The sequence below is a fragment of the Nerophis lumbriciformis genome, linkage group LG10, assembly GCF_033978685.3.
Source record: "Nerophis lumbriciformis linkage group LG10, RoL_Nlum_v2.1, whole genome shotgun sequence".
Classification (NCBI taxonomy): domain Eukaryota; kingdom Metazoa; phylum Chordata; class Actinopteri; order Syngnathiformes; family Syngnathidae; genus Nerophis; species Nerophis lumbriciformis.
The window spans coordinates 131074-150987 of record NC_084557.2 but is presented as its reverse complement, the minus strand read 5'-3'; the positions used below and the strand labels follow the sequence as shown (position 1 = coordinate 150987).

General features: G+C 41.3%; 1 protein-coding gene across 1 annotated transcript in view; it reads left to right on the top strand.

Annotated features, from left to right (window-relative positions):
- The first annotated feature begins 12446 nt into the window (after positions 1–12446).
- Positions 12447–19914, top strand: part of ppp6r2b (protein phosphatase 6, regulatory subunit 2b) — a 52138-nt gene continuing 44670 nt past the window's right edge. The window contains exon 1 of the mRNA XM_061970461.2: positions 12447–12936. The gene's annotated coding sequence lies outside the window, so the exon portion shown is untranslated. The remainder of the gene's footprint in view (positions 12937–19914) is intronic.

Below are 19914 nucleotides of genomic sequence, written 5' to 3'. Positions count from 1 at the left end.
AGACGCCCTCAAACAAGAGAGGTCGCATTTCCAATGGAATCTTCCAGAACTTCATACTTTTGCCACCGCTAGGTTTTAATATTAGCCTCACGTTAAATGGCGTGGCCTTTGTGACGTTTTAATGACCGATTCCTTAAATGCAGAGAAGACTCGTGTCTGTATGAGGCAGAGGTGGGACCAAGGCATTGTTTTGCAAGTCACAAGTAAGTCTCAAGTCTTTGCCCTCAAGTCCGAGTCAAGACAGGCAAGCCCCGAGTCAAGTCCAAAGTCCTGCATTTTGAGTTTCAAGTCCTTTTAACCACAGACTAATATATTAACACAGATTGTGTATGCTTTTCAAACGCTGTATTTATTTATTAAAACAAGTGCATTTTAAATTGCAGGAAAGAAAATTGTGCTGACATTGCACTTCATAATAGCACTATTAACCAGTCATTTGAAACATTAACTCATTCCTTTACAGAACAAACACATTAAAAAATAAAGTGCAAATGTACTTATTTGTACAAAAGTGTTAACATTGAAAAAACATGACATATACGTGAACATAACAAAAAAGTTGTACTTTTTATATGTCAGGGCCCTATGCTGCATTGCATTTGCAAAAGACCAAATTAGCCAAGAGTCTGTCAGTCATTTGTGCACGATGGGGGCGTAGTATGATGCCACCATGGCTGAAAACTCGCTCCACTGGAGCACTGGAGGCAGGCACTGCCAAGACTCTCATGGCCACTCGGAACAGTGAAGGAAGAGTCTTCATGTTCAATGCCCAGAACAAAAGGGGGGGGAGAGTTTTTTTGGGTTGGTGCACTACTTGTAAGTGTATCTTGTGTTTTTTATGTTGATTTAATTAAAAAAAAAAAATATATATATATATATTTCTTGTGCGGCCCGATACCAATCGATCCACGGACCAGTACCGGGCCGCGGCCCGGTGGTTGGGGACCACTGAGGTAAACAACCAACAGTATGTCAGAAAGCTAGCTAAAACGGTACACATATTCATAATATAGTATACATTTTAACTGACCTTTATTTTACTATTTTTGTCTTTTTTTAGGTGGCTAAAATACGCGGTACTGCTGACCGCCGTCTAACGTTACGTGTGATATATTGACTAACGTAACCCTGCTTGAAAAAAATCACTGAACAAAAAGTATGAATAAGGTAGTGAACTGCAACAGATTCCCGTGTTTGCAATAACGTTATAACGTTAGCAGTGAGTTTACAGCCTCACTGATTTAACTACACAGCAAATAAAAGTCACGTTACTTAGCCAATAAACGTTATCTTTCATTCAAAACTTACCCTTCTTTGTGCAACTTCAAATGCCGGACGAAGTTGGAAGTTGTTGCCTCTCCATCAGTCATTTTGGAACCGCATGTGTTGCATACTGCAAACCGTTTTGTGTTGACCACCTCGTAATTTTTATACCCAAACGAAAGTATTTTAGGTATCATTTTTTGTTCACTGGCGTGTGGTTTGGACATGTCTTCTTCCTTGGTTGTCCTGCAATTTGATTGGATGAATGCTGTGTGATGAAAACAAAGTAGATGTAATTTGATTGGCTGTTGTACTGAGAGCACACCAGCTGACACACGCAACGCTGATAGACAAGTACACAATGAAAAAGACGGAGCGCTCCCGAATAACTTTTTCATCTTTGGGTTTTGGGGAAAGTAGCAAGTCATGTCAAGTCATGTCAATTCAAAAGGCTCAAGTCCAAGTGAAGTCACAAGTCATTGATGTTAAAGTCTAAGTCGAGTTGCAAGTCTTTTTACATTTTGTCAAGTCCAGTCTAAAGTCATCAAATTCATGACTCGAGTCTGACTCGAGTCCAAGTCATGTGACTCGAGTCCACACCTCTGGTGACAGTGGAGATGCATTTGGCCTCTAAAGTCAAGTTAATAATGGTTTAAATAAGGTTTATGACAGTTAATAACGCGAATGTCTAATGCAGTGTTTTTCAACCTTATTTGAGCCAAGGCACATTTTTTGCTTTGAAAAAAAATGCGGAGGCACATCGCCAGCAGAAATCATTAAAAAACAAAACTCAGTAGGCAGTAAAAAGTCGTTGTTGCAATTGTTGGATATGACTTTAAAGCCAACAATTGCAACAACGACTTTTTACTGCCTACTAGAGATGCGCGGTTTGCGGGCACAACCGCGGAGTCCGCAGATTATCCGCGGATCGGGCGGATGAAATTAAAAAAAAATTGATTTTATCCGCGGGTCGGGTCGGGTCGGGCGGTTGAAATAAAAAAAAAAATTTGATTTTAAATAGATTCAGGCGGGTGGCAGTTAAACCAATTCGGAAATATATATACATAGTTAAATGTTGTTACCCACATACAGAGGTGGGTAGTAACGCGCTACATTTACTCCGTTACATCTACTTGAGTAACTTTTGGGATAAATTGTACTTCTAAGAGTAGTTTTAATGCAACATACTTTTACTTTTACTGATGATAACGTCCACGTTTTCAAATGCAGGAGATCGTTTTATCGATCTGTTAATGCACGCTTTGTTTGTTTTGGTCTGTCAGACAGACCTTCAAAGTGCCTGCCTTACTGGTGACATTCCGCTTCGTTCCACCAATCAGATGCAGTCACTGGTGACGTTGGACCAATCAAACAGAGCCAGGTGGTCACATGACCTGACTTAAACAAGTTGAAAAACTTATTGGGGTGTTACCATTTAGTGGTCAATTGTACGGAATATGTACTGTACTGTGCAATCTACTAATAAAAGTTCCAATCAATCAATCAAAAGTGTGAAGGAAAAAAGATACTTGTTTTATTTCAACCGTACCGTCAAAAGCCTAAAGACTGACCGCACATGAGGACGTTCCTGTCTTCACAATAAAAGTGCCGCGCCATCGCGCCTGTGCTTTCAAAACAAGAGTCTCCGAAAGCCAGCGTAAACAAGCTAGCAAGCTACGGAGTTTGACACCAATATATTTCTTGTAAAGTGTATAAAAACGAATATGGAAGCTGGATAAATAAGATGCCAAAAACCAACCACTTTCATGTGGTATTAGACAGAAAGGAGGAACTTTTCTTCTCCTGCATTTGAAAACGTGGACGTTATCATCACTACTGTCTGATTACAATCAATGCAAGTCATCAGAATCAGGTAATACACCAACTTATATTCTTGTCTTCATGAAAGAAAGGAATCTATATGTGTTAAACATGCATGTATATTCATTAAAACACCTTTAACATGTAAACAAAAACAGCAAAATAAATACTTATAAATGATATACTGTATATATCAATGTATATGTATGTATGTATGTATATATATATATATATATATATATATATATATATATATATATATATATATATATATATATATATATATATATATATATATATATATATATATATATATATATATGATATGAGTGTATATGTTACTCATCAGTTACTCAGTACTTGAGTAGTTTTTTCACAACATACTTTTTACTTTTACTCAAGTAAATATTTGGGTGACTACTCCTTACTTTTACTTGAGTAATAAATCTCTAAAGTAACAGTACTCTTACTTGAGTACAATTTCTGGCTACTCTACCCACCTCTGCCCACATACGAAAAACGAGCAGGCACCTGCAGCATATGCCACAACAGAAGAAGAAAAAAAAAAGAGATGGACACTTTTACGGAGCGGAGAAGGGACGCCTCGCCGGGGTCCGGGACCGAGGCCCCTTCCCCCGAGAGGGCCCCACCGGGAGCCGTAGCTGAGGCGATCCGCGAGAAGGGCCCGACGCACGTCCAGGGTCACCACCGCGCCCACCGCACCGACACCCCGCCTCGTCCGCCTTCGCCGCGGCCGGCGTCACGCGCAGCAGGTAAGCAGCAGGTAAGCAGCTTACCTGCCCGCCACCCCCGTGGCCGGGGGCTCGTAACAGGGGTCACTCCGCGCGCTCTGCCCGCGCAGCTTACCTGCCCGCCACCCCTGTTGCCGGGGGCGCGTAACGGGGGTCACTCCGCGCGCAGTGCGCTCACGAAAGGGGTGGGGCTCACCCTGGTTGATATAGACAGCAGGACGGTGGCCATGGACGTCGGAACCCACTAAGGAGTGTGTAACAACCCACCTGCCGAATCAACTAGCCCTGAAAATGGATGGCGCTGGAGCGTCGGGCCCATATACCCGGCCGTCGCCGGCAGCGAGACGCGCTTGGAGGTGCGCTCAGCGCGGCTCCCATATGATTGCGCACTGGTGTGCGTCTGGGTCGTGACAGCGTGGCACGCGAATGTCAGTGCTGCATTGGATCAGTCTCCTTTCTTTAACAGGCAAAAGCTTTATAACCTCACTAATGCCTTGCATCGCCTATATTAGATATATAACAACGGGCGGGTGCGGTTCTGATCAAATGTTAGATCGGGTGGATTGCGGATGGTTGACAACTTTCTGATGCGGTTGCGGATGAAATTGCCTATCCGCGCATCTCTACTGCCTACTGAGTTTTGTTTTTTTAATGATTTCTGCTGGTGATGTGCCTCCGCATTGGATATGACTTTAAAGCAGGCAGCACGGTGGTAGAGGGGTTATAGTGCGTCTGCCTCACAATACGAAGGTCCTGAGCAGTCCTGGGTTCAATCCCGGGCTCGGGATCTTTCTGTGTGGAGTTTGCATGTTCTCCCCGTGACTGCGTGGGTTCCCTCCGGGTACTCCGGCTTCCTCCCACCTCCAAAGACATGCACCTGGGGATAGGCTCCTCCCACCTCCAAAGACATGCACCTGGGGATAGGCCCCTCCCACCTCCAAAGACATGCACCTGGGGATAGGCCCCTCCCACCTCCAAAGACATGCACCTGGGGATAGGCCCCTCCCACCTCCAAAGACATGCACCTGGGGATAAGTTGATTGGCAACACTAAATGGGCCCTAGTGTGTGAGTGTGAATGTTGTCTGTCTATCTGTGTTGGCCCTGTGATGAGTTGGCGACTTGTCCAGGGTGTTCCCCGCCTTCCGCCCGATTGTAGCTGAGATAGGCTCCAGCGCCCCCCGCGACCCCGAAGGGATTAAGCGGTAGAAAATGGATGGATGGATGGACTTTAAAGCATAACCAAGCATGCATCAATGTAGCTCTTGTCTCAAAGTAGGTGTACTGTCACCACCTGTCACATCACACCCTGACTTATTTGCTGTTTTCCTGTGTGTAGTGTTTTAGTTTTTGTCTTGCGCTCCTATTTTCCTGCTTTTTTTGGTATTTTCCTGTAGCAGTTTCATGTCTTCCTTTGAGCGATATTTCCCGTATCTACTTTGTTTTAGCAATCAAAAATGTTTCAGTTGTTTTTATCCTTCTTTGTGTGGACATTGTTGATTGTCATGTTGGGATGTACATTGTGGACGCCGTCTTTGCTCCACAGTAAGTCTTTGCTGTCGTCCAGCATTCTGTTTGTTTACTTTGAAGCCAGTTCAGTTTTAGTTTCGTTCTGCATAGCCTTCCCTAAGCTTCAATGCCTTTCTTTAGGGGCACTCACCTTTTGTTTATTTTTGGTTTAAGCATTAGACACCTTTTTACCTGCACACTGCCTCCCGCTGTTTCCCACATCTATGAAGCAATTAGCTACCACCTACTGATATGGAAGAGTATTACGCGGTTACTCTGCCGAGCTCTAGACAGCACCAACACTCAACAACAACACATCATTTGCAGACTATAATTACTGCTTTGCAAAAAATATTTTTAACCCAAATAGGTGAAACTACATAATCTCCCACGGCACACCAGACTGTATCTCACAGTGGTTTGAAAACACTGCTCTGATGATTGTTAATAAAAGTCTAACTAGCTGCCCCTAACCCACAGAAAAGCTTCCCATCCATACACATGTTGGATTAGATTACAAAATAAAACGCCAAATCAAGAAAACAGTTGCTACAACTTTTAATGATGCTGTATAAGTATTCAAGTGCATTATCACTAGTAACTGCATCAACACATTGCGCGTGTTCTAGTCCAATGTTTTTCAAGCACTGTGCCGCGGCACACCAGTGTGCTGTGAGATACAGTCTGGTGTACTGTGGGAGATGATGTCATTTCACCTAATTGGGTTGAAAATATTTTTTGCAAACCAGTAATTATAATCCGCAAATGTGCCGTTGTTGAGTGTCGGTGCTGTCTAGAGCTCGGCAGAGTAACCGTGTAATACTCTTCCATATCAGTAGGTGGCAGCAGGTAGCTAATCGCTTTGTAGATGTCGGGAACATGGTTTGTCGTGATCACAATATGCGGGAGGCAGCGTGTGGGTAAAAAGGTAAGACTTAAACCAAAAATAAACAAAAAGCGAGTGCTGCTAGGTGCTGCCAAGAAAAGGCATTGAAGCTTATGGATGACTATGCAAAACGAAACTAAAACTGAACTGGCTGCAAAGTAAAAAAAAAAACAGAATGCTGGACGACAGCAAAGACTTACAGCGTGTGGAGCAGACAGCGTCCACAAAGTACATCCGTACATGACACGACAATCAACAATGTCCCCACTACCTACTCAGTGGCCTAGTGGTTAGAGTGTCCGCCCTGAGATCGGTAGGTTGTGAGTTCAAACCCCGGCCGAGTCATACCAAAGACTATAAAAAAATGGGACCCATTACCTCCCTGCTTGGCACTCAGCATCAAGGGTTGGAATTGGGGGTTAAATCACCAAAATGATTCCCGGGCGCGGCCACCGCTGCTGCCCACTGCTCCCCTCACCTCCCAGGGGGTGATCAAGGGTGATGGGTCAAATGCAGAGAATAATCTCGCCACACCTAGTGTGTGTGTGACAATCATTGGTACTTTAACTTTAACTTTAACTTTAACAAAAAAGGATAGCGTCCGCACAACTTAAAATAGACTTGATTGCGAAAACAAAGCAGGTGCGGGGAATAGCGTTCAAGGAAGACATGACACTGCTACAGGAAAATACCAACAAAAGAGGAAAAGCCACCAAAATAGGAGCGCAAGACAAGAATTAAAACACTACACACAAGAAAACAGCAAAAAAGTCTAAATAAGTCAGGGTGTGATGTGACAGGTGGTGACAGTACACCTACTTAGAGACAAGAGCTATAGTGATGCATGCTTGGTTATGGCCTAAAGCAGGCCTGGGCAATTATTTTGCCTCGGGGGGCTAAATTTAAAGAAAAAATGTGTCTGGGTGCCGGTATATTTATTTTTAGGAACACTAATACAAAACCTCACAATAATGTCTGACATACTTGCCAACCCTCCCGGATTTTCCGGGAGACTCCCGAAATTCAGCGCCTCTCCCGAAAACCTCCCGGGACAAATTTTCTCCTGAAAATCTCCCGAAATTCAGGCGGAGCTGGAGGCCACGCCCCCTCCAGCTCCATGCGGACCTGAGTGACGTGTTGACAGCCTGTTCACACGTCCGCTTTCCCCACAATACAGCTAATTATCGAGGGCGAGTTTTTGGTTTCTTATGTGGGTTTATTGTTAGGCAGTTTCATTAACGTCCTCCCAGCGCGGTAACAACACACAACAACAGCAGTCAAGTTTTCGTCTGCCGTAAAGCAGTTCGTCTGCCGTAAAGCAGTTCGTCTGCCGTAAACAGCAATGTTGTGACACTTTTAAACAGGACAATACTGCCATCTACTGTACATACATATGTGACCCACCCATAACGTGTCACATTTTTGTGTTGATTTATTTATTTTATTTTGTGCTTTGAATTCGTTTTTGGAGCTGTCATTACACATTTATCAGTATTCACATTGGTCAGTAGGGGGCAGTAGGGCGTTTCTTCCCAATTGAATGCTATCACCTGCAGACCGGAAGTGTCTTGTCATTCTGATGAGAGCGACCAGTCTGTGAACAATTGAAACGTCCTGTGTGCTTTTTCCTCCTGTATAACAGGTTAGTTTTGGTGAATCAACTCACTGAATAATATCCATGTGATCTTTATAAGTTTAAGTACACATTCTGATGGTGGAACCAACTCTAAAGTGTTTGTGAGTTGTAGTTTGTATTTGTGAATGAATCCAGTGCACAGGTGCAGTAATCAATACAAAAAGGCGACGTGAGTGCGCAATGTTTATATAGGAACTTCTGATCCTAATTCAGACTCCCAAATTAGAGCTCCCATTTTCTTATTGATTTTATAATGTATATTTGTATAATGTGTGTGTTCTGAAATAGTGACAGAGAATAGAACAAGGATGGACAATTCAACCCTTAACTCAACAATGAGTAGATGAGTGTTATGTGTGTGTATATGTGTAAATAAATGAACACTGAAATTCAAGTATTTCTTTTATTTATTTTTATATATACATATATATATATATATATATATATATATATAGAATTCACTGAAAGTCAAGTATTTCTTATATATATATATATATATATATATATATATATATATATATATATATATATATATATATATATATATATATATATATCTTAACCACGCCCCCAGCCACGCCCCCCGCCCCGCCCCACCCCCGACCACGCCCCCCACCTCCCGAAATCGGAGGTCTCAAGGTTGGCAAGTATGATGTCTGAATGCTAAAAACGTTATGACAGACCGCCTTAAAAATGGAATGGAATTGTACATTTTTTTTAAATGAATGAGACACTCAGTATGTACATGAAAATAAAGAATGTGGGATTTACAATATTAACTATGGACGATAAAACACTGAATACAACATTTGAACGTCACACCCCTCTCCATCCACATATTTTACAATCAAGCGAAACGCAACAAAAATGCAACAAACACAGCGAAATATGAATGTGAAGAGTTAAAAAAACAAAAACACCTACAATCTGATACATCACTAAGCTTTAGAACTTTGTTGTGAAAATCTCCTTCCGCGTCTGTCCCTGACACCAACATTTCAGGCTGGCTGCTCTGGAAACACTCTGTGGAAACGCTCCCCTCCCCACACTGCTTGGTGCCTCTTCTGAGCTGCTGTGACTTAGATGACCATAGTAACTAATTACATGACCATAGTAACTAATTACATGACCATAGTAACTAATTACATGACCATAGTAACTAATTAGATGACCATAGTAACTAATTACATGACCATAGTAACTAGTATATCACGCAAAAGCGCAGGTTCCAACCATTGAAATGCTTTGTATAGTTCAAGACTTACGGTCATTAGAAAACATCACTGCACATCATAATGGCATCTACTAGTGATGGGTTGATGAGGCGTCATGAAGCGTTTCGACACATTGCAAAACTGTATTGATACTGTGTCGATACTGTGTCACTAAATACTGACATCTGCTGGACATTAAAAATCCCTACAGGCAACCTATGGACCGACTCAACTGACACTGATTTGATGCCCTAGTACAGGGGTCACCAACCTTTTTGAAACCAAAAACTACTTCTTGGGTACTGATTAATGCGAAGGGCTACCAGTTTGATACACACTTAAATAAATAAATATATTGTCATTTTTAAACAAGAATAGCTAAATAAATACATTTTTGTATATATAAAAAAATGGGTATTTCTGTCTGTCATTCCGTCGTACATTTTTTTTTCCTTTTACGGAAGGTTTTTTGTAGAGAATAAATGATGAAAAAAACACTTAATTGAACGGTTTAAAAGAGGAGAAAACACGAAAAAAATAAAAATAAAATTTTGAAACATAGTTTATCTTCAATTTCGACTCTTTAAAATTCAAAATTCAACCGACAAAAAGAAGAGAAAAACTAGCTAATTTGAATCTTTTTGAAAAAATTAAAAAAAGAATTTATGGAACATCATTAGTAATTTTTCCTGATTAAGATACATTTTAGAATGTTGATGACATGTTTTAAATTGGTTGAAATCCAATCTGCACTTTGTTAGAATATTTAACAAATTGGACCAAGCTATATTTCTAACAAAGACAAATCAGTATTTCTTCTAGATTTTCCAGAACAAAAATTTTAAAAGAAATTCAAAATACTTTGAAATAAGATTTGAATTTCATTCTACAGATTTTCTAGATTTGCCAGAATATTTTTTTTTGAATTTCAATCATAGTAAGTTTGAAGAAATATTTCACAGATATTCTTCATCAAAAAACCAGAAGCTAAAATATTTATTATTCTTTACAATAAAAATTTTTTTTTTTACTTGAACATTGATTTAAATTGTCAGGAAAGAAGAGGAAGAAATTTAAAAGGTAAAAAGGTATATTTGTTTAAAAATCCCAAAATCATTTTTAAGGTTGTATTTTTTCTCTAAAATTGTATTTCTAAAAGTAATAAGAAGCAAAGTAAAAAATAAAAGAATTTATTTAAACAAGTGAAGACCCATCCATCCATCCATTTTCTACCGCTTATTCCAAGTGAAGACCAAGTCTTTCAAATATTTTCTTGGATTTTCAAATTCTATTTGAGTTTTGTCTCTTTTAGAATTAAAAATGTCGAGCAAAGCGAGACCAGCTTGCTAGTAAATAAATACAATTTAAAAAATAGAGGCAGCTCACTGGTAAGTGCTGCTCTTTGAGCTATTTTTAGAACAGGCCAGCGGGCGACTGATCTGGTCCTTACGGGCTACCTGGTGACCGCGGGCACCGCGTTGGTGACCCCTGCCCTAGTATATACAATAATATAAATATTTCATTTAGGATTATTTCATATCTTCATTTAAATAAAAATATATTTTTATCTTTTTTAGATAGTCAATAAATAATGTGAACATGTATCATAACATGGAAATCTAAGAGAACGTGTTGTGGATGATTGTGGACTGGGAATTGTTTTAATGTAATTTTTTTACACATTTTTATAAAAAAAAAAAAAAAGTTTTTCCGACGTATTACATTTTAGACGATTTCTCTTAGTTATTATTTCTCGGGCTGTAGAAAAGAGCCGCTCACAGGGCACAGAGGAGGCGACACAGTTGGCGTATCGGTCACGTGACCAAAACAGCTCATGATGGGTCACGTGACTTTCTAAAACCGACACAGGGTTTTGCTCTATGAGCTCGACGCATGCGCCGATGCATCGGTGTTGCCGGGCCCATCGCTAGTAACTAGTATATCACGCAAAAGCGCAGGTTCCAACCATTGAAATACTTTGTATAGTTGAAGACTTACGGTCATTAGAAAAGATGAGTGCACATCATAATGACAACTACACTTTCCATCTTAAAAATCTAAAAAAAATTATTTGGGAAGGTCTGGCGGGCCAGATTGAAAAGCTTAACGGGCTGCATCCGGCCCCCGGGCCTTAATTTGCCCAGATGTGATTTAAAGTCATATCCATACTTGCCAACCTTGAGACCTCCGATTTCGGGAGGTGGGGGGGTGGTCGGGGGTGGGGCGGGGCGTGGTTGGGGGCGTGGTTAAGAGGGGAGGAGTATATTGACAGCTAGAATTCATCAAGTCAAGTAATTCATACATATATATATTTATACATATATATATATACATATATATATATATATATATATATACAGTTTTGTTTGCATATTTTCAGGATGTAGATATATATATATATATATATATATATATATATATATATATATATGCATATATATATATATATATATATATATATATATATATATGCATATATATATATATATATATATATATATATATATATATATATATATATATATATATATATATATATATATATATATATATATATATATCTACATCCTGAAAATATGCAAACAAAACTGTTTGGATAATTGATACTTCAAACTTGCATAAATAAATCTTAAGGAATATAACATAACTTGGCTTCTGAGAGTTTCAAAATGTAGTGAATAAAATGCTAAAGTTGTTGATAAACAAGCAATTATTTTAATAATTAAATATGGTCATTTTAAATGAATTATTATGATAATTTAAAATTAATTATTTCAAATATGTTTATTTTAATGTAAAATTATATGGCTGGATGTAATAAGGAGTCAGAAAAAATAAAAATTAAAATACAATTAATTTTGATGTTTTTAGCAAAATATAGTAAAAATGTATTTAGTTTTTTATTTTATTTTAATTAATAAATATATTTATTTTTAGGTAAGATAAACATAATAATACAATGTATCTCTAGTCTGGATGATTTAGTTCTTGTCACCCTGTTGTCCTCCCGTAGTGAAAAAAGGCTGTCCTCACTCAGGTCCGCATGGAGCTGGGGGGGGCGTGGCCTCCAGCTCCGGCCGGGAGGTTTTCGGGAGAGGCGCTGAATTTCAGGAGTCTCCCGGAAAATTCGGGAGGGTTGGCAAGTATGGTCATATCCAACAATTGCGAGAGCGACTTTTTATCGTCAATATCGGCTACTGAGTTTCATTTTTTTTAATGTTTTATGCTGGCGGTGTGCCTCAGAATTTTTTCAATGAAAAAAAAAGTGCTTTGGCTCAGAAAAAGGTTGAAAAACACTGTCCTAGTCGTAGTGTTGCTCATTTCGTACATGTCCCTAAACTTTTCGAGATGAGAACAGAATGACACTCCCTAAGTCATCCTACGGTATCTATAGAAACCGAGGCAAATTCAATAGGATATTGAAATATTTCGGGTCGAACCAGTGTAGTGTATTTTATTCTTTGTTTTTCATGTGAATTGGTGCATGCACATTGATGTTTTCCTGCCGGCGTCTGGTCAGTGACCGCAAATACAAAATGTCATCGACCTGGTGATGCTTCCCCGTCTTGGTGGACAGCACAACTTATGGACTGCGTTATCTTATCCGCCATTTTGAGCCTCAATTATGTCCGATATTCGTAACCCGCCTGCTTAATTGGTGTATTCATTTGCCGAGTGTCGTTGTGACAGCGCGTCGTGTCGGGGGCGAGTGGATGACATTGCTGGGCCGGCTAGCCGCAAGCTAACAACGCAGTCAGGGACGGAACAGCCCGCCATGGGCCTGCTGATGACCCGCTGACAAGTCGCCGAGTTGCCGTCCAGCCAGATGCCGAGCACGGAACATGACGTCTGAAAGGTAAAAGCTCACTTTGTCATCTTAAAACAAACAAAAATGAAGTGGTGACGCTTAGATAAAGGGGCTGAACATGTTTCCAGTGAGCCATGACGAAGCGACGTGCTACTAGATAGCCGCGGCTCGCTACAAATGAATAAACATTGCTTGCTCTATTTAAATGTCGTATAAACCGCACCGTTGCCACCGAAAATGATTTTTAAAAATGTGACTGAAACAGGATATAAGCCAAGTTGACGCACGGTGCCGGTAATTAAACGATGGGCTAATTAAGCTTTGAGTCTTATTGAAACCAGTACAGGCCCACACAACTGGCCATCCATCCATCCATCCATCCATCCATCCATCTTCTTCCGCTTATCCGAGGTCGGGTCGCGGGGGCAGCAGCCTAAGCAGGGAAGCCCAGACTTCCCTCTCCCCAGCCACCTCATCCAGCTCCTCCCGGGGACCCCGAGGCGTTCCCAGGCCAGCCGGGAGACATAGTCTTCCCAACGTGTCCTGGGTCTTCCCCGCGGTCTCCTACCGGTCGGACGTGCCCTAAACACCTCCCTAGGGAGGCGTTCGCATACCTGCCAACTACTCCGGTTTTCCCGTAATTCGTACGGTTTTCATCAACCTATTCCGGGTTACGGTTGCAGTGATAAAAAATACGGTTTTCATTAATTAAAAAAAAAAAAGGGTGAAAACTACGCGAATTGCACCTTGTGCAGACAAGATTTTTCGATCGGACACGGAGGAATTAGCCATGTAAAAGACCACGTTGGGACAAAAAAACACAAGTCTAATGCCGTTGCTAGCGATACAAGTGGAAAACTTTCAACGTTTTTCGTCGCCCAAACAGATTCTTTGGATGTGATAAATGCCGAAGTTTTATTTACGGAGGCAATAATTGAGCATGGACTTCCAATCGCACTGGCTGATCATGTTTGTAATGCAACCTTTAAAAATCATTACGCGGTGATCGCGGTCCCAAAAATAAACTTTTCTTGCATGATAATGTCCAGAAAAATTTGCTTTATATTACTATAGAGTCCTTTTAACGAATGAGTTTGATGGTTTATCACAAACCTTAAATGAAAGAAGTCCTTTGTTCTCCTGCACCATGCATGCACTTTGGCCTTGCTTGTGTTTGGTGCGCAATCCTGTCGGCTGTATTTCACAGCACGACATACTGTTAAAAGTGTTTATACTATTTATGCTTTCAAGTCCAAGTTGAAGAAATCTTGTTAAATGTTGACAGCATAACTACCAAAATACAGAAGTATGTCCTTAATATTTTTGCAGTGCTATTTCTGTTGAAAAGTTCAAATGATTACATTAGAGATGTGATGTGCCACTTTTCAAGTGTCTGATGGCTTCAATTAATTGTCATTATTTTTTCATATTTTGAATTCTTTTGAAAGGCTTACAAAAAAACTACATTTGAATTGTAATTCCATGCTATTGACAGGACTATTCATTTTAATGAAGTTAGCTTACCATGTTTACAGTATGATAATTGTGATAGAAATGTGAATTTTAGGCACAGAATATTTTTTACAATTGAACAAGGCAGTAGATTATACAAGCTTGGACAGAAAGTTAATAATGACACCAATTTTTTTTTTAATGGAATTGTTTAGTACTGTTTTACCATTTGTTTACTGTAAAAAGTGTTTATACTGTTTATACTTTCAATTAACAAATTGAAGTCTTGTGAAAGGTTGACAGGATAACTGGCATTAACTGTCAAAATAATTTCAAACTATTGAAGTTAGCTTACAGAATAAACATGTCAATCAACCCATATGATTTTTGCTGTAATATTTTTGTTTTGAAAAGTCACTGTGACTGATAGAAAAGTGATGGTTTTAGCAACATTTTAACCTGTCTGAATGCAATCAATCATTTTGCGTCGGGGGGCGAAGCCTGAACCCCCCACCAGGACTTTGTCCTGGACCTACCGGGGCCTGCGGCCCTTGGACCCTGGCTACTAGGTTTTTCTGATTTCAAAAGTTGGCAGGTATGCGTTCGGGTGGCATCCTGACCAGATGCCCGAACCACCTCATCTGGCTCCTCTCGATGTGGAGGAGCAGCCGCTTTACTTTGAGTTCCTCCCGGATGGCAGAGCTTCTCACCCTATCTCTAAGGGAGAGCCCCGCCACTCGGCGGAGGAAACTCATTTCGGCCGCTTGTACCCGTGATCTTGTCCTTTCGGTCATGACCCAAAGCTCATGACCATAGGTGAGGATGGGAACGTAGATCGACCGGTAAATCGAGAGCTTTGCCTTCCGGCTCAGCTCCTTCTTCACCACAACGGATCGATACAGCGTCCGCATTACTGAAGACGCCACACCGATCCGCCTGTCGATCTCACGATCCACTCTTCCCTCACTCGTGAACAAGACTCCGAGGTACTTGAACTCCTCCACTTGGGGCAAGATCTCCTCCCCGACCCGGAGATGGCACTCCACCCTTTTCCGGGCGAGAACCATGGACTCGGACTTGGAGGTGCTGATTCTCATCCCAGTCGCTTCACACTCGGTTGCGAACCGTTGGATCCGTTTAACACAAAATGCGTTCGTAAACTATGACATGTTCTCCTGCATGTGAAACCTTCATAAATGGACACAAGCAGTGCATATTTTGATGAAATAAATGCAACGTTTCCTTGTGTGTAAATAAGGTGTAGTACACTTCATTCATTAACGGTTTGATTGATTGATTGAGACTTTTATTAGTAGATTGCACAGTACAGTACATATTCCGTACAATTGACCACTAAATGGGAACACCCCAATAAGTTTTCAACTTGTTTAAGTCGGAGTCCACGTTAAACAATTAATGGTATTACAAAAAAGATCAGTTATATCCATCCATCCATCCATCCATCTTCTTCCGCTTATCCGAGGTCGGGTCGCGGGGGCAGCAGCCTAAGCAGGGAAGCCCAGACTTCCCTCTCCCCAGCCACTTCGTCCAGCTCCTCCCGGGGGGGACCCCGAGGCGTTCCCAGGCCAGCCGGGAGACATAGTCTTCCCAACGTGTCCTGGGTCTTCTCCGCGGCCTCCTACCGGTCGGACGTGCCCTAAACACCTCCCTAGGGAGGCGTTCGGGTGGCATCCTGACCAGATGCCCGAACCACCTCATCTGACTCCTCTCCATGTGGAGGAGCAGCGGTTTTACTTTGAGCTCCTCCCGGATGACAGAGCTTCTCACCCTATCTCTAAGGGAGAGACCCGCCACCCGGCGGAGGAAACTCATTTCGGCCGCTTGTACTCGTGATCTTGTCCTTTCTGTCATAACCCAAAGCTCATGACCATAGGTGAGGATGGGAACGTAGATCGACCGGTAAATTGAGAGCTTTGCCTTCCGGCTCAGCTCCTTCTTCACCACAACGGATCGATACAGCGTCCGCATTACTGAAGACGCCGCACCGATCCGCCTGTTGATCTCACGATCCACTCTTCCCCCACTCCTGAACAAGACTCCGAGGTACTTGAACTCCTCCACTTGGGGCAAAATCTCCTCCCCAACCCGGAGATGACACTCCACCCTTTTCCGGGCGAGAACCATGGACTCGGACTTGGAGGTGCTGATTCTCATCCCAGTCGCTTCACACTCGGCTGCGAACCATTGGATCCGTTTAACACAAAATGCGTTTGTAAACTATGACATGTTCTCCTGTATGTGAAACCTTCATAAATGGACACAAGCAGTGCATATTTTGATGAAATAAATGCAACGTTTCATTGTGTGTAAATAAGGTGTAGTACACTTCATTCATTAACGGTTTGATTGATTGATTGAGACTTTTATTAGTAGATTGCACAGTACAGTACATATTCCGTACAATTGACCACTAAATGGGAACACCCCAATAAGTTTTCAACTTGTTTAAGTCGGAGTCCACATTAAACAATTAATGGTATTACAAAAAAGCCAGCTCTATACTCTCGGCAGGGTCCTTGAGGGTGCATGGGAGTTTGCCCAACCAGTCTACATGCGCTTTGTGGACTTGGAGAAGGCATTCGACCGTGTACCCCGGGAAGTCCTGTGGGGAGTGCTCAGAGAGTATGGGGTAACGGACTGTCTTATTGTGGCAGTTCGCTCCCTGTATGATCAGTGTCAGAGCTTGGTCCGCATTGCCGGCAGTAAGTTGGACCCGTTTCCAGTGAGGGTTGGACTCCGCCAAGGCTGCCCTTTGTCACCCATTCTGTTCATAACCTTTATGGACAGAATTTCTAGGCGCAGTCAAGGCGTTGAGGGGATCTGGTTTGGTGGCTGCAGGATTAGGTCTCTGCTATTTGCAGATGATGTGGTCCTGATGGCTTCCTCCGGCCAAGATCTTCAGCTCTCACTGGATCGGTTCGCAGCCGAGTGTGAAGCGACTGGGATGAGAATCAGCACCTCCAAGTCCGAGTCCATGGTTCTCTCCCGGAAAAGGGTGGAGTGCCATCTCCGGGTTGGGGAGGAGATCTTGCCCCAAGTGGAGGAGTTCAAGTACCTCGGAGTCTTGTTCACGAGTGAGGGAAGAGTGGATCGTGAGATCGACAGGTGGATCGGTGCGGCGTCTTCAGTAATGCGGACACTGTATCGATCCGTTGTGGTGAAGAAGGAGCTGAGCCGGAAGGCAAAGCTCTCAATTTACCGGTCGATCTACGTTCCCATCCTCACCTATGGTCATGAGCTTTGGGTTATGACCGAAAGGACAAGATCACGGGTACAAGCGGCCGAAATGAGTTTCCTCCGCCGGGTGGCGGGGCTCTCCCTTAGAGATAGGGTGAGAAGCTCTGTCATCCGGGGGGAGCTCAAAGTAAAGCCGCTGCTCCTCCACATCGAGAGGAGCCAGATGAGGTGGTTCGGGCATCTGGTCAGGATGCCACCCGAACGCCTCCCTAGGAAGGTGTTTCGGGCACGTCCGACCAGTAGGAGGCCACGGGGAAGACCCAGGACACGCTGGGAAGACTATCTCTCCCGGCTGGCCTGGGAACGCCTCGGGATCCCCCGGGAGGAGCTGGACGAAGTGGCTGGAGAGAGGAAAGTCTGGGCTTCCCTGCTTAAGCTGCTGCCCCCGCGACCCGACCTCGGATAAGCGGAAGAAGATGGATGGATGGATGGACAAAAAAGATCAGTTATAATAATACATCATGTTGGATATAGAGCACATACAAATCTTTTATTTATTGAATCAAAAATACTGAAATTCCAGAACATAGTGAATTTGCAAACAGCTAAATTTATACACAAAGCAAACTATAACCTGCTACCCAAGAATATACAACAATTCTTTACCATGAATTGATTAACAAGTTGAAAAACTTATTGGGGTGTTACCATTTAGTGGTCAATTGTACGGAATATGTACTGTACTGTGCAATCTACTAATAAACGTTTCAATCAATCAATCAAAACAAAAGAGGAGAAATATAATCTGAGAGGAAAATATAATTTAAATCATTTGTATGCACGTACAACACTTAAGACCTTCAGTATATCAGTGTGTGGAATTAAATTATGGAATGGATTAAGCCAAGAAATCAAACAATGTACTAATATGATCCACTTCAAGAAACTCTTCAAACTCAAAAGTGTTTACAATGAATAATTGGTTCCCACTTCTCTGTGAGCGCTTTGAGTATCTAATAATAGAAAAGCGCGATATAAAATATAATCCATTATTATTATTATTATTATTAAAGTACAAAGAAGAAGAACCATGAAAAACATTCTGAATTTATTTCATCCATCCATTCATTTTCAAGATAATCTTACTCATCTCACCATATGAAATATAACTTCACCAATTATTATTTATTTTTATTGTGATTACTTATAGAGTATTTTGTGAATACATTGAGAACAGGAAGTGAACAAATGTTTTAGCAACTGCTATGTGAAGGAAAATGGGTAGGATTAAATAAGCTCTGCTTCTTCCTACTCCTTTTCCAACAGAGAAACTGGAAATTGTGATGTATCATGTATGCATGCATGCATGTTCCAAATAAACTCAACTCAATAATACACTATAACATGCATATTCAACAAGGAGGTCACAAAGATGGTCTGCATTCTAGTTGTTGCATTCACCTTATTAGGTATATTTGCATAATCTAACATGTAATGCAATGCCACAGCAGAGTGAGTGAAAATATGAGGATAACCTGATATTGATGCAATGTACGACAAACTATACAGCCACAATTGTAAACATTGTTACATCATTACAGTTATTTATTTTTGTCATACAGATTTTGTATCACTCTCAATAGATAAATGATAATAAAATTCATGGCAGAGGTGGAAAATAACAAATTATATTTACGTGCAATATTGTAAATGAGTAGAGTATTTGTACTCTTAGGGTCTTTTTAAAACTTGTACTTATAAATAACCCCGGCCGAGTCATACCAAAGACTATAAAAAAATGGGACCCATTGCCTCCCTGCTTGGCACTCAGCATCAAGGGTTGGAATTGGGGGTTAAATCACCAAAAATTATTCCCGGGCGCGGTACTGCTGCTGCCCACTGCTCCCCTCACCTCCCAGGGGGTGATCAAGGGGATGGGTCACATTTCATCACACCTAGTGTGTGTGTGACAATCATTGGTACTTTAACTTTAAATGTGTTTTCTTTCAAATATTGCTTCAATTTAAAACCTGTCTATTATTTAGGTGCTACAGGAAACTATAGGGAACGAGGGACAAGACAACTAACTGCTGATATATTTATTTTACTTTAATTCATGCATCCTTATAGAACATCTGGTTTACTCCCTAAAAATAACTCATAACATTGTAAATAAGTGACTTTTTTACTTTTAGAAGATTTTTAGACCTCTAATTTCACAGTACTTGAGGACAATAATTCAGTACTCTTTCCACATTTGTTAGACACATATCTAAAAGTCTCATGTTTATGGGCGTTCTGTGATGTATTATGGCTTGCAAAAAAAACTAATCAATTCCGAGAATGCAGCACGTCAGATGGCTGATTAGAATTAAA